The sequence below is a fragment of the Balaenoptera acutorostrata genome, chromosome 17, assembly GCF_949987535.1.
Source record: "Balaenoptera acutorostrata chromosome 17, mBalAcu1.1, whole genome shotgun sequence".
Classification (NCBI taxonomy): Eukaryota; Metazoa; Chordata; class Mammalia; order Artiodactyla; family Balaenopteridae; genus Balaenoptera; species Balaenoptera acutorostrata.
Window position 1 is genome coordinate 35,140,145 of NC_080080.1, and position 16,143 is coordinate 35,156,287.

General features: G+C 41.0%; 1 protein-coding gene across 10 annotated transcripts in view; it reads left to right on the top strand.

The window, feature by feature from the left end:
* NCALD (neurocalcin delta) overlaps window positions 1–16,143 on the top strand; it is a 445,048-nt gene that overhangs the window by 235,966 nt on the left and 192,939 nt on the right. For all 10 annotated transcript variants that reach the window (XM_057532218.1, XM_057532216.1, XM_057532215.1 and 7 more), the window contains one exon: window positions 10,778–10,827. The gene's annotated coding sequence lies outside the window, so the exon portion shown is untranslated. The remainder of the gene's footprint in view (window positions 1–10,777; window positions 10,828–16,143) is intronic.

Sequence of the window (16,143 nt, forward strand, 5' to 3'; positions counted from 1 at the left end):
GTTAATTTTCTATGGATCTCTGATAGGGTATCATTTGCAAACTAAACCCCCTATCCACTTCCTAGTTCTACCAAGGCCGCTGTCATATATTTATGTGGCATAGCTGTGGTTTGACTTCAACCGTCACCCATATGCCAATGACTCCTAAATCCTTTTCTGTAGCCCCCACTGCTGTCCTAATCTGATTGTTTCTGAACATCTTACCCCTTGTATGCAAGTGTTTCTTGTCCTCATGGTACAGGGTTCCTAGTGCTGTGAGGTCTCCAACACCCAGGACATGTCATTCAGGGTTGATGAGGAGGAAACTACTGTCTAGTTTCTCATTTGGATGTAGTGTGTAGGTTTAGGGAGGGGAGCAAAGGGGTGCTGGTTAGGTCAGCGTAGAAGTGAAGTAGCAGAATGAAAAGTATCAGTTTCCTATGGCTGCTGTAACAAAACACCACAAACTTAGAGTCTCAAAGCAACACAAATTTATTTTTTCATAGTTCTGGAGGTCAGAAGTCTGAAATCAGTTCTGTGGGCTAAAGTCAAAATGTCAGCAGGGCCGGTTCCTTCTGGAGTCTCTGTCTGAGGGGAGAATCCATTTCCTTGTTGTTTATTCAGCTTCTAGAGGCTGTTGGAATTCCTTGGCTCCTGACTTTGTCACTCCAACCTCTGCTTTCACTGCCTTCTCCCTTGACTCTGACCCTCCTGCCTCCCTCTCATAAAGACCCTTGTAACTACACTGGCCCTATCTGAATGATGCAGGATAATCTCCCCATCTCAAGATCCTTAGTTTAATCATATCGGCAATGTCCCTTTTGCCATATAAGATAACACCTACAGGTGCTGGGGATTAAGACATATTTGAGGGGCCATTATTCAGCGTACAGCAGTGGTCCAGGGTCAGGGTGGAGATACAAGCAAAAGTCTCTCCACTTCTAGTGGAAGGAGATCCAGAATCATTGATTTTTAGCAGGTGTGAGGGTCAAGGTGTGTGTGTGTGTGTGTGTGTGTGTGTGTGTGTGAGAGAGAGAGAGAGAGAGATGGAAGAAAAACTGTTGCTATTAATGCTGTTTCTAGGTAATAGAAAATTAACAGTGCCAAGGGGAAAAATTCTAGATAGTTTTTTTGTGTAAAAGTAAACCTTAGAGTCGTTTATATGAACTGCCTCTGATTTATGCCTAAATATCTGACAGCAAAATAATATTTTCTAACTAATTAACTTGTCAGATTATCATTTAAGTTTTGTTTTATTACAGTATGTTCAGGTGTCTGCTTCCCACCTGAACAAAGTAGGTGTTGTCAGTAGCTCTGATGAGCTCGCCTCTTAATGGGACTTTGAGCCTGGGCTTCAGGATTCTGAGCAGAGGAAGAGGGAGATGTTTATAGCGTGCTTGTTTCTCTTGCATCCCTTTTCTTTAAAAGGCGGTGTAGTTAAGGGAAATGACTGGTTAATGAAAAACAGTGGGAAGAAATTCCTTCATTTGAGAAGCTTGTTAGCCATATAAAATGCATGTACATCGAAGCAGAAGGTCTGCTAACAAGGCAAATGGAATTAAGGGGATCATTGGAAGATGTCTTAGTTTGATTTCCCCGCCAGAAGCAAATTTTGAGGCAGGCATTTGAGTAGGCAAATAGGGATGTGATTACTTTAGACTGTCTCTGGGAGTTGTGTAAGGAGGACAGCAGGGCATTTATCCATCCAGTCTCACTCTCCCCTGGCTGAGAACCATCCCGGAGCTTTTGTCCCCTGTGCTTCCTGGCTGCACCTGCAGACTGCAGGGCCCCAGCAGTGGGGAAGGACTGGAGGCAGAAAGTCAGAAGGTACGTAGGAGAGCACTGCCAGCCCCAGAGGAGTCTGCACCCCCTCCACCCGTCCTCCAGTTGCAGCAGAAAGCAGAGGGGCGGGCAGGATGTGACGCAGGGTGCCAAAGGAAAGACCTCTACTCTAGCCTATGATGGCATCTGTCTATCAAGAAAAAGACACTGAGTGTTCCTAATAGAACAGGCTTGGCGTACCCACTAATACACCTGTCACCTCCCAAAGCCTCTGTTCCCTCATGTGTGAAATAAGAACAATGATTCCTGCTTTTTAGGACTATTGCGTGAAATAAGAGATACTGTATGTGACGTGCTCTGCATGGGACCTGCCTGTACCCACAAATGAGAGGAGCTGTGCAAAAAAGAAAGAAGAGACAGCAAAAAGCAACCAAACAAAAACAGAAGAAAGAGAGAGGAAAGAAAGAGGAAGAAAAGAAAGATTATTAATCGTCACGTGAGACATCTGTTAGGAGATACAGTCACGCATGTTCCTATTTCTTGCCAGATAATGTTTGTGACTGTTTCACAGCTCAGGACATAGAGTCACACACGTTTCACTCGAGTCCCCGGCCCTGAGTTCTTTCTGCTCCCCAACTCCACTTTCCATTTTTCTGGCAGAGTTTCTGCCTTCAGATGCACACAGGGTGCTTTAGGACCGGCAGCATGACCCAGCCAGCCTTGTGGACAAGGGCCCAGCCCAGTTCTAAGGGAGGAGTTCTGGCTTCTTACCCAGACCTCAGATAACAGAGATGCTCTAGGTCATCGACCAGGTTCTCATGTAAAGTCCAAATCACCACTGGGTAGTAAATGCCCTTTTCGCCTTGGGGTGGACATTCGCTTGTTCACTGATCCTTGGAATACAGATAGTACTGAATCTGCAGTGGGCCGGCTGACCCCAAGATCCATAAAGAAAGTTGGTGGAATGGTCCAGGCTGGTTTCAGGCTCAGTGATGCCAGAAACATTGATGCTGGGGGCACAGCCTGCTCCTGATTATATGACACTGATAAGGAGCTTCCAGTTCAGAAGGCCAAGTCACTGGCGAAACCTGCAAAAAAGGAGTTGTACAAGCTTTGCAGTAGAAACAAATAGAGGCTGCCAGACCAGCCATGTCACCACTTCCCTGGAATAGGAAAAGTTGAAGTCATGGCCAGAGCACTTGATGTCCTGGCTGCAGAGGGACACACCCATGCCCCACACATGCACACTGGTGCTGATGAAGGAAAATTTGGACGCAGCTATTTTCATGACTATCTCAGAGAGAAGATGTAGAGCCAAGACTCCATAAAACTCCAGTGGGATCCACGTTGCTAATTGTCTTGCTGCACAGCTTCCCTTGTGGCACGTTTTGATGAGTCTGGATCAGGAGACCCGAGCTCTCTTGACTGATTAAAGCATGAGCATGGACTCTCTTCTGCTTCCTCTTTGTGATGATATGAGAGGAAGAGGACCCTTTGATCACGGGAATAGGGCGGACATGGGGGAGGGAAAGGCATAGGATCTACCCTGAGCTCGGATGCTTAAGGCACCCTAGCCTTGGGCTCCCTTGGTCACGTGTTTTTGTAAGATTTTTTCAAAGGAGATTTTGACTACAGTTGGTTAAGAGCACTGTCTCTTTCCACTGTGATTGCCTTTACCCTCACGTGGAGAGGTGTTGGCATAGCCAGAGGCATTTTTGGGATCAGTCAGGGGAAGCTGAGTTGGGATACATTTTATATGGGCTTAATAAGATATATTTATGTGATTTTACAGTCACTTCCATATATACATGTATCTGGTAATTACTAAACATATATTATTATGCTAAGCTATTTTTCAGTTATTAAAATTTGTAATTTCTATAATATACTTTCTCATTCTAAAAAAATCCCCATTGATATTTAATTTTGTTTTATAATTTGTATTTATTTAAAAAGGGTTTCTAATTGTATAAGCTCAGACACCACAAACCTGGATCTGCCTTCCTACACACCCCCAACCAAGGAAACACCCCTCCCCCCTCGCTCCCTCCCTCCCTTCTTTCCCTCCTTCCTTTCTTTGCCCCTCCTCCTCTTCCTCCTCCTTTTTCTTTTAGAGGCTATGGCCTTACAATATTTACCTGACTTTCTGATTTCTTGCTCCTATTTCACTTTCTCATAGAATCGAGGGGAAAACGTTTCGTGTATATAATAGATTAAGTAAGATTTTAAAGAATGGTTTGACAACCCAACCACCATGTAAAATGCTGTTCCCATAAAAGAGTGTGCCCTGTGTTATAAACTGCCAGCTCAGAAGGACCTTCTGGATGATTGGTGTCCTACACAGTCTGGCCTCTGCTCTCTGTTCTAGCTCATTCCCTACCCTCCTCTGAGGACACCCTGCAGGCCTGCCCTTTGAAGTCAGGCCCCCAGGCCACATTATCTTCCACAGCCCTTTGTTTCTGCATTTAATATTCCTTGCTTGGGGCTTCCCTGGTGGCGCAGTGGTTGAGAATCTGCCTGCCAATGCAGGGGACACGGGTTCGAGCCCTGGTCTGGGAAGATCCCACATGCCGCGGAGCAACTAGGCCCGTGAGCCACAATTACTGAGCCTGCGCATCTGGAGTCTGTGCTCCGCAACAAGAGAGGCCGCGATAATGAGAGGCCCGCGCACCGCGATGAAGATTGGCCCCCACTTGCCGCAACTAGAGAAAGCCCTCGCACAGAAACGAAGACCCAACACAGCCATAAATTAAATAAATAAATAAATAAATAAATAAATAAACCTTTAAAAAAAAATATTCCTTGCTTGGCTTCTCTTTATTCTTCTTTTACTAAGAATGCTAACAAACAAAGTTGTCAGGTTTCTTAATCCCAAGTAAGTAACAAATAGCATGTTACTATCCAGGGAAGAGTTTCAAGAAGCAGTCACACTGAAAATTGCAAGAAATAAAGTCTCGAAAGTGAATAAAGAGACAGGAAAAAAATAAAACACAGAAAACTAAAATAATAATACAGTGTTCTGAGTCTGTAATATAGGCCCATTTCCTTTAGGAGCAAACAGGTGTTTACATTTCAAAGTGCATGAGGGCAGCAACATGGAATCAGTCATATTCATGTGATTAACATGGGCATTTGGTATACAAAGTGCAGAAAATGTGAAAAATTTTATCCAACAAGGTATATATTTTAAAGTTTGGGTTTTTTTTACAGAATCTCTGTGGTGCAGGAGGCTTACGTAATTCTTCAGTAATGTTGATCAAGCAACATGGTATTTTATTAAATTGAATCTGGGGGAAGTGTGGCATGATGGTTATGACTGAGATTTGCTGTCAGACAAGCCTGGTCATAAATCCTGGTTCTTCCACCTAATTAGCTATGGACCCCTCTGAGCTTCATTTTCCTCGTATAAAATGTGGGTCATCGTCTCTACCTCGTAAGATCTTGGAGAGATTGTCCATTTCTTAATTAATATCTGCTAAGGATTCATAGAACAGTTGCCATGTGAAGCTTTTGGCAGGATCATTTTCCAGTCGGTTCCTGGATTGTCATTCAGTTTGCAGCCCAGCGTTGCAAGAGTATAGCACTTTGTCAGCTGCTTCGGCATTAATAGACATGAAAATATTTGTTAAAATATTTTCCTTGTTTTCTTAGGTTTGTTTTCTTTGATATGTTTTCTTATGGGAATAATGGGAGAATAAGTTGCACTCAGAATAAAATCCAGACTCCCTTTGGGCCCTGGCTACCTCAGTCAGCTCACCTATGCCCCTCTGAGCTAAGCTCAGACACTTTACTGAACGTCTGTAAATGTCAGTGTCCTCATTTTTAAAGTGGGAATGGGCACTCATAGAGATGGTTCTCTTGATTAAATTGGGTAACTCCTATAGAGAGCTTAGCCCAGTACCTGCACATGGTCAGTGTTCGAGAACAATTCTTTCCTGAGAGCCCCTGTAAGCCACATTCATCTTTAATCAGACCCTGTGGTCATAGAGAGCTTTGGATGTGGTCATAGAGAGCTTTGGATGTGACCAACAGAAATAAACGGAGATTACTGACTGGAGCCTGAAAAAAATAGCTTATAGAACTGAGGGAAGAGGCCTTGGGGAATGCGGGAACCAGGGCAACTGAGGGTCTTCAAAGCAAGAACGAGTGAGTAAACCATCCTGTGAGGTGCTGCGCTGCTGACCGCACAGCCTCTTGTCTTGTCGCCTCTGAATGCCCACGAGGGAGGTTCAGATGGCCCAGCTTGGGTTTGGGCCCTCCCCCGTGGTAAGAAGAGTGAGGTCTGGGGTTGGCCGCCCCACCAAAGCCATGACAGGACACTGGACAGACAGAACTACCTATTGTTCTCCACAGACCTATCGCTGGGTGTTTCTGAGGACCTGCTAAGCCAGTTTTTCTCAACTGACTTCTCAGCTTCTTCTTTGTCAAAATTTAATTGCTTTTTATAAGAACTCAACCTCATTTCCTCCCATCTTTCTAGACAGTCATTCCTTTTTCTACACTTGATCTTAGCCAAAAGGCCGAGAAGCGATAGTCATTCCTTTTTCTGAGTAACTCCTATGATGTTTATTCACTCATACATTCATTTAGTAAACAAATATTTACTGAGCACCTACTAGGTGTCAGTTTCTCTTCTGGGGGCTGGTTTACCTCAGTGAACCCAAGAAATCAAGGACATACTTGAGTTGGGGGGTGGGGGCAGACAACCAAACAGAAACAAATAAATAGATGACATCAGGTGGCAACAGGGCTAATGACAAATCACTAATGAGAACAGCCGTAAGACAGGGAAAGGAAGGAGTGAGGAGTGCGTGGAGGTGTTGCTCAGATTGGTTACCCGTGTTTGTATGAGTCTGTCATCCAACTGCTCCCCTTTTGATTAGTTTCTTTGCTTGCTTGTCTGTCATAAGTGACTAGCTGGCTTGCCCTGTCTAGCAGTGAGCCCCTTAGGGGTGAAGTCATGTCATTCATTTCTAGGGCTAGCCCCTGCCTCACAGTGGATGCTAAATTAGTGTTTGTTGAATGAATGGATAAACACATACCCCTTATGTGTGGCTATTGGATGACTGTATTTTTCTGCTTGTGAGCCAGCCAGCCTTTCTCCCAAGAGGGGCATTGCAGGTGGCCTGGAATTCCTGCGCTCGTCAGTTCTCTGTTGTTGACTGACCAGTTAGCCGAATAAGACATTTCTTTAACCCCCTATTTAGTGGATCTCTCTTCTCTGGAATCAGGTTGGTTTCTTTGTGCTATTATTGTTTTTATTTTCTCATAACGTGCTTTTTGAATTTACGGCCAGGTCTGAGAAAGAAATGAGAAAAATATCTATTCCTCACAACTTGAGCCCCAGAGTCATGACACCAGAATGAGTCGTGGCATCTGAAGGAAGCTCAGGAGAGCACCTAGCCCAAGTGAGGTTGTGCCGTGAGAAACAGGGGCAATAGCAATGGTTTCCTTTGAAGGAAACTGTATTCCTCTCAAATCTGCTCCCTCCATACTTAACATCCATGTTTCCTAAAGTGGAAAGAACTAAATTAATCCTCATTTAAGTACTCAGTCTAAAAGTAGAAAACAAGACAATGAAGTGCTTTAAAATATTTTTATTAAACATTTTTGTAAAGTAGAGCCAGTGTTGATTGCATGATGTTCAGACGTGGCCTCCACCCTAGCAGGATTCATGGCTTTTTACTTCAGACCAATGAATGGACTGCCATTGACACAGCTCTCTGGTTGTGATGGTAGCTGGGTTTATAAATGGTCAGCTGTGCTGTGAATATATTTAGCTTATGCTAAGTGCCCCTGAGAGGATGAATATCATCTGTTTCCAGTTGAATTGTGTTTTGGAGCATGGTATATTTTTTTCTAAATGAATAAATGTTAAGCCTTTTTCACTTCCAGAGGAAAGTTAGGGTTAGATGCTGAAATTCAAATTACTAGACTTATTAAATCAAATTAAAATGGAATGTAAAAAGCCATTTGATTCTATTTATAAGTACTTGTCAGAATATACTGCTCAGTGAAAATGCCATGTTTTGGGTAAAAAATTAGATACCAACACTAAGACCAGAAACCATTTCATTCATTGTTAGCATGAATGGATGGTATGGCTGACTGATCAGGTAGTTAGAAATAATGGTTAAATGGTGTTGGTAACTGTACAGTATCTTCATATAACATTTAAAACCTTTTAAAGCAGTTTTTTTTTTAATTTTTTTTATTTTTTTATTTTTTTTTTATTTTTATTTTTAAAACCCACTCTTTTTTTTTTTTAAGTATTTGTTTTTTATTTATTTATTTATGGCTGTGTTGGGTCTTCGTTTCTGTGCGAGGGCTTTCTCTAGTTGTGGCAAGTGGGGGCCACTCTTCATCGCGGTGCGTGGGCCTCTCACTGTCGCGGCCTCTCTTGTTGCGGAGCACAGGCTCCAGATGCGCAGGCTCAGTAATTGTGGCTCACGGGCCCAGTTGCTCCACGGCATGTGGGATCTTCCCAGACCAGGGCCCGAACCCGGGTCCCCTGCATTGGTAGGCAGATTCTCAACCACTGCGCCACCAGGGAAGCCCTTAAAGCAGTTTTTGTCCAAATGTTTTCAGACTTTCATATCATAGACCTTGAAGTTTGTGTATGCAAACCAAAATATATACGGTGACTATTTTAAGCACTATCGCCATTAAAAAAGGATTCACTTCAGCCTTCTGAAAAAGCTAATTTGGCTGGCCGTATTCATTTGGTCATAAACAGTAAACTTCCTGATAGAGATCTTAAAGGAAAAGTAAGAACCAACTTGAAATGGATGTCAAAAGGGCTTTTAGAGTGATTACATACATTCTCGGAGTATAGAGATCTAGCGATGGTAAGTGACTGCTCCAAAGTTAGCCCCCTGCTAACTAACGGCCACGCTGGGGTTGGACCCCAGAGTTCCTGACTTCCACACCTGTGTTCTTTCTCCCTTATCCCCTTGTCTCCCTGACATGATCGTTTGAATTAGCAAGATATGCATGTAGTCTACAAAATTTCTCTTCTGTATCTGTTTCAATGAAAGCAGCTATTATACAAACAATGCATATATACCCTGTGGATTATTTACACCTGCTTTCCCATGTGTCCTTGCCCCTCCCACCCCACCTCCATCATTTTCTTATCAATCTCTGAGAAAAAATAGGTAAGATAGGCTGTTTCAGTGTGCCTCTGTGAGCAAATCAGTGAGACTTGTCCAGTGGCATAGAGAACAGACAGAGCTTTGATACCTCTCGGGTGGTGTACTCTTCTCCTGGTCTCACCCAGCTGACTTGGATGCCAGCAACAGGCTTGGTTTTTAATGGCCTGTCCACTCTGACACTAAAGAAAGCCTTTGGGGCCCTATGTCTGGTCAGCTCTGGTAAACTGCTTATTTATTCACCTTGCCACTTTAACTCAGCATCTGTGTTTTGTTTTCAGTAAAATCTGAAGCTCTGAAACAGAGTTAACTATATATATTTTAAAATGTAAAACACTGTGAATTCATTTAACTTAATTCCACATCTTAACAGTGAAAAAGCCTAAAATATCACTTTTCAAATTGTAATGCGCTTATATGTTAACAAAGTAACTATGAGATAAAGGAAAATATACAAAAACCATTTCACAGATTTTTTGTTTTAGTTAAAAAAAATCATGCTTGGAAAGATTACATTATATTAAGCCAATATATCTTTTAAATATCTATACTATTAAAATGTACAGATTATTGTAGTAAGAAAAAATTAAGAATCTGTCTTACATCAGAATTCTTATATTGCCAGAACTAAAAATAACATAATAACTATTATTTGTGGTACATCCAGAGGTTCAGTATCGCCTGAGGGTCCTTACCACTGAAATATATCACCTCTAACTATGTTCAAAGGGACAAATCTCCTAACTCTTTGGTAAAGTTCTTAGTTCTGCTTTAACTGTATTCAGTTCCCTGTTAAATGCTTGGAGGGATATGAGTCCTTGGTTTATTGACTGAGAAGCATTTTGCAATGATTAGTACATCATCAAATACACAGAAATCGGTAGAATATTACTTTTTTCTAACATGTCAGTTGGAACATCTTTTTTTCTCGAATTACTCCAATTGATTCTTTTTAATAATAAGGAGGATTTTTAGAAACCCCCAAGTTGTGCATTTCTTGGTACTTATTCCTAATACAAGTAACACTCTGATATTTAAGAATTAAATGATATGAGTTGGGAATTTTTTTTTTCTTTTTTTTACAGATCTCCCAAGAGGGCTTTGACCCTGTTGATAGTTTTGTAACTGTAGTAGGTAGACTAATTAGATTGTCTAAACTAGTGTTCCCAGAGTTCTAAAATACACTTTTTCTCAAAGAGAGGTTATACATGCGAGAAACACAGTCTGAGAGACCGCCCCCTCCCCGTGTCCATTGGCGATGGGATTCAGCAGACCACACCCCCTTCCTCCAAGCCTTCTCAGCCAGACACACTGAGCCGGGCCCCTCACGGGCTCCCTCCCATACAGCCTCCTCCTGGGCTAACAGCTTTGATCATTCCTTTCTTCTGAACTAGGAATCTAACCAGTACATTAATCGCACTTATTGACCTATTTATCGTGATTTCTTATTGTTACATTATGACACTGTGTCTGCTAATTCTTTTTGGAATGTACCTAAACTTTGGTACATCTAAAAGGAGGCTCATTTGGTGCTTGTTCTGAAGTGCAAAATGAAGACCCGTGTTCCTGACTGTGCCTTCCCTTGGATCTGTATTCTCTTCCAAGGAGTTTATAAATATCAACAAGAGGTCAATGCCAGACTCCCCATTTCTGCCTCTGATGCCTTTTCTAGGCAAGTCCTTTCTGGAGAGCTCTACCTCTACCCCACTTGCACTCCCTTCCCCAAAACGGTTATTGATAACTAAGGCCAAGTCATGGGATGCCTCGCAGAGTTCTGCCAGTAAATATGTGGGAATAAATGACCTTTAAAAAATCCTTTAAGATTTTTTTCATTCAACATATTTATTTTGCCTGTTTTCTTTTAGATCATCTCAGCTTTGATCCCTTGGAACCATCCACTAGCGACAGTCATAAAGTAAGTGTACATTTAAAATTTTCTTTCAATTGCTGTAAATGGAAATCTCAGTTTTGTTCAGTGGTTTTCACCAGAGACAGTTTCATTCAAATATTTTATCAGTGAATAGTAGTAGTATAATAAATGGGAGTTTTGGGGCTTCCCTGGTGGCGCAGTGGTTAAGAATCCGCCTGCCAATGCAGGGGACGCAGGTTCGAGCCCTGGTCCAGGAAGATCCCACATGCCGCAGAGCAACTAAGCCCGTGTGCCACAACTACTGAGCCTGCGCTCTAGAGCCCGCGAGCCACAACTATTGAGCCTGCGTGCCTAGAGCCCGTGCTCCACAGCAAAGACAAGCCACCGAAATGAGAAGCCTGCACACCATAGCGAAGAGTAGCCCCCACTCACCACAACTAGAGAAAGCCCACGCACAGCAGCGAAGACCCAACGCAGCCAAAAATAAATAAATAAATAAATAAATAAATAAATTTATGGAAAAAAAATGGGAGTTTCATATACAGGAAAGATAATAAACCCTCTCTTTAAAATTTGTGAAAAGGATAATGGATAGAAATTAAATAAATAAGGCACTGCTTATCACTCTTGAATATTGCCCGTAGCATAATAAAGTATATCTGCAGCCACCTAGTGGAGTGTTTTTTATGTACCATCTTCATCCCAGACAGCTGCCAGAGTCCTCTCAAGGGGCACATTACAACAGCTTCTTCTTCCATTTTAAATTGGGCCATAGTCCAAGAAGTATCTCAAATGGCATTAAGCACCAATTAACATCTAGCAGAGAGTTTAGCACCTAACGGGCACATAATAGAAATTTGTTGGAGAATGAATGGGTGGATTAATTAATTCATCAATTTTATGCTCTTTGAGGTCCTCACTAGTGTGAGGCAATGTGGTGCACTGGTTAGTGCCCCAAATCTGGAGCCAGATGCTTGGGTTCAGGTCCTGGCTCTGCCACTTACTAGCTGCATGACTTTGGGCACAGGTCCGAACCTTTCAGTGCCCGGGGTTTTCCATCCATAAAATGGGGCTAATAAAACTACCTCTCTTGTTGTTGTTATGAGGTTATTACAAGAATTAGATGAGTGAATATTTACAGAATGCTTAAAATAATGCCTGGCATGTGGTAATCTCTATAAAATGTTTGTTGAATAAATTAAAATATATTAAACATATAGGGATATTTTGAGGTTCCAGATTTAGAGACTGAAAAACTGGTTTAGCCTAGAAGCAATAATGCTCCAGTAGCAATAAATATATCTACCACTCAAATCTTGGTTTCAATATTATTTCCCAATAAAAAGAACCAGAGAAATGGCTGATTGAGGACTGGGGCAAGAAATATGCAAAATGAGCCTGGAGTATCTTATAGTGCCAGAAAGTAAGGAAGTACTAAAAGAAAAAAGGTAAAACAAAAACAAAATCTCGTAATGATGACTGTGACACAATGTATGCCGAAAGGATACAGGAGCCAACTAAAAGTTCTCCCAATGGCCAAAATTGGAACAATTTGAACCACAAGATAAATAACTGGTATTGAGGTATAACCCAAATCTGATAACTATCTATTCTGATATAAATAAATGATTGGATAAATATATGAGGAAAATAGACAAATCTCTTATGCAGAAGAATTCCAAATAATGTATGTAGATACTCTGCTTTATGGGAGGTAAAGCATAACTCCGGATGGGGCTGCACAGAGTTTCTTTCTTCCAAAGAGCACAGTATGGAAAGGGGGTGAGATTTTTTTTAAAAAAGAGTAACTTACAATAGAGAAACCTGACAAACACTACCTCAAGCCAGGTAGTCAAGGTTAACATTAACAGAGATATGCCATATTGATAGTAGGTATCCTTCACATCATGTGAGATGAGAATGGCATTTGACCTCTGTGATCTTCCTCCCAAAACATACTACCCCAGTCTAATCATGAGAAAAACATAAGAGAAATTTCAATAGAGGTGCATCCTACAAAACACCTGAATAGTCCTCCTCAAAACTGCCAAGGTCATCAAAAACAAAGAAAGTCTGAGAAACTGTCACAACCAAGAGAAGCCTAAGGCAACTGGCCAGCTAACTGTAAGGTGGTATCTTGGATGGGATCCTGGAACAGAAAAAGAACATTAGGTAGAGACTAAGGAAATGTGAATAAAGTATGGAGTTTAGTTCATAAACACGTATCAATATTTGTTCACTAATTGTGAAAGATGTACCATCCTAATGTAAGATGTAATAACAGTGGAAACTGGGAGTGGGGTGTACAAGAATTCACTGTTCTAGCTTCACAATAATTCTGCAAATCTGAAACTTTCAAAACTAAAAACTTTATTCTAAAAAATAATGAAGTATGCACATTAAAAAAAAAACTGGTTTGAAGGTATACGCTCCAGTTTTCAAGTGCCAAGATAATAGTTTTTTGAAAAATGTTGAGTTCAACTAATTTATGTTTTGAGACTCATACATGAAGAATTATATTCTGCATTAAAGTTTTGAATTGGACAGAGGTGTACACATCTATAAAGCTTTAGGTTATATTTCTGCTATCCTCAAACGGAGGAAGAAAATAGCACTGGTAACACAAACCTTTTTTGCAAGAATAATTGTTATTGGAGTTCGAAGTGGATTGTCAAATTTAACAGCATAACAAATTTAGTGGCGTAAAACAACATGTAACCGTTATCCCGCAGTTTCTGTGGATTGGGAATCTGGGTGTATCTTACCTGGGTCCTCTGCTTAGGGTCTCGTAAGGGTATAAATCAAGATGTTGGTTGGGCTGTGTTCCTTTTTGGAGCCCGATTTTTTTCTTCTAGGTTCACGTGGTTGTTGGTGGGATTCACCTGAGGTTGTAGGACTGAGGTCTCTTGTTTTCTTGCTGGCTGTCACCTGCGGTGCTCTCACCTCCCAGGTATCACTCAGGATTCCTTGCCATGTGGCTGATTGCTTCTCACAGGCCTTGTCGCAACATGACAGCTGACTTCAAAGCCAGCAGGAGAATCTCTGACCCCAGTCTGCTAGGACGGAGACTTACATAGTGTAAACTAATCAAGGGAGTGACTATCCCCTATGGCTTTGCAGTATTCTGTTGGCTTGGGAGCAAGTCACAGGTTGTGCTTGCACTCAAGGGGAGGGGATCATCCTAGGGCGTGACTCACTGGGCAGTCACGTTAGGGTGTGTCCACTACAACAGGAGAGTTTTGAAACAGACACAGGCAGCTGGGCATATAGGAGCAAACCAAATAAAAGGAGAACAAATCAGAAATGCTTGCTTGTTGCCTTCAAGCAAACTACAACTCGAGGTAACTAAATAAGTTTCATCCCACCCATCCACACACAAATACACAACATTATGTTTAACTTGGATGAATATTTTTAAACCCTGAGGAATGTTTGAAGATGAAGGAATCAGAGAAATATATTTGGAGATAGCTCATAAATACATCACCATTTTCCTGATTAGGGTGGTTTTTTTTCCTTTTCAGTGAAGAAATTTACACAAAAATATGTTCTCAGTGGCAACAACATTTATGCATTCTCATTATAAAAGTCCAAATAATATGATCTCATTTTCAACATTTTGTAACTTAATTTTTTTTATTTTTGAGACTGTTTAGTTTTTTAATACTTATGTTTTTAAACTCTGCCTTCTAATAATTATTAATAGGATGATACTGTTTAATTTATAATTTTTACATTTTACATGATGCTTATAAATTTGTATATTTTAAATGTATTAAATATCCATTTTCACTGATTTCTTTTTATGGGTTCTGAATCCTTTTCTTATAAAATAGTAAATACAGAATTTCTGCTATCGTCATTTTGCTCCAGTTTTGTAATCACCACTCAGACTTTCAGGAACTCAATTTTTTTTTTTTTTCTGATTGCTCTTTATAAGACCAAAATGTCCCAGAAATCCTAACATTTAGTCATTGGAACTGCATTTGCCAAGCTGCTGCTTGCATCTGGAAATAAAGCACAAGTACGCTTTGTTAGACCCTGCGTCTGAATTGTGGGTTTGGATAATGTGTTCACTGTCTGTGCATCTCCATGGAGGTTAATACAAACCTATTAGCAGACTGAACCAGAGACCTTTGCAGTTTGTCTCAGATATGCAGCCACCTTAAAGAAAACAGGCAACTTGTGGAAATGAAGCTCATTAGCAGCCAAGTTGACATGAAAAGAAAATATGTATTGCAATAACTTAGTTAAGAAACTCAAAGGAGAAATGACTTCTTGTGGCTCCTCCTCCCTTACTCTTCACCCTTTTTCTAGTCTTTTCCTGCCTGTATTTTTCTGCTCACTCACAACTAAGCCTTAGGCTGCAGCTATTGGTTCTCTTATGCCAAGGGGTGCAAAGGGTTGTTATTCAGAATGGTGAAAACATAATCACTTGTAGCTATTGGTAAAATAGCTCATGTAGCAAATAAAGGTCAAAGCTTGCTTGCTTCCTTCCTTTCTTCCTTGGAGATGTTTTCTTTGTAGGAATTAAATAAAGGGACCTTTTTTTTTAAAAAAAAATACAAGATAAGTTAGAGTAAATAGAAGTAACCTTTCCTGCTTAGGAAGGAAGTATTAAGTGAAAGCCCAGAAGAAGAGCATTTGTCTTTGGTTGGAAGGTCACAGGATAAAGCATTCTTATCAGAGCTGAATCCAGGGGAATGTCTTGGAATTTGCCAATGTTGTTGGCCTGTGGTGATCATCAGATCTCTTTCCCCCTGGTTTTAGAGGGGTTTAGTCTTGCCTAATGATTTCATCAGATTTATTCACCACGTATCTAAATATATAAATCTGTTATTTTCACCTATTACTGAAATTCTGGGGTTTTTAATAATACGTTTGGAGCAACCATTTGATCTTTTTATCAAAAGACCTGAGTTTAATTTGAAGTGTATATATTCTAAATAGTATCTCTGTACATTATATCTGTCTTCAGATTTTGTTTCTAGACCATCTTAACATCATTTTGCATCATGGTGATCAAATCTGAGCTGGATTTCCTTGTTTGGGAGTACCAAGGTAGCAATTCGTTGTTTGTCACCTGGGTCTTCTTTTGGCGTAAGACAGGCATTCACCAACTCATTCATCATATCTCTTTATTTGGTACTGTCCTTGGGGTCCTGTGTCCCCAGTGATGCCCACACCACCTCCTCCCACACTGAGCTCTCCTTTTCCTGAGTTTCCTATCACACGTGTATTCTGTTCTTGGTCATTCCTGTCTTGTCTTATTTACCCATTCTTTGCTAGGGATACTTTTTCTCCCCAAAGAGACTGTTAGCGCTTTGAGGGCAAGGATTCTGCCTCTTGTCTTTTGCGCCT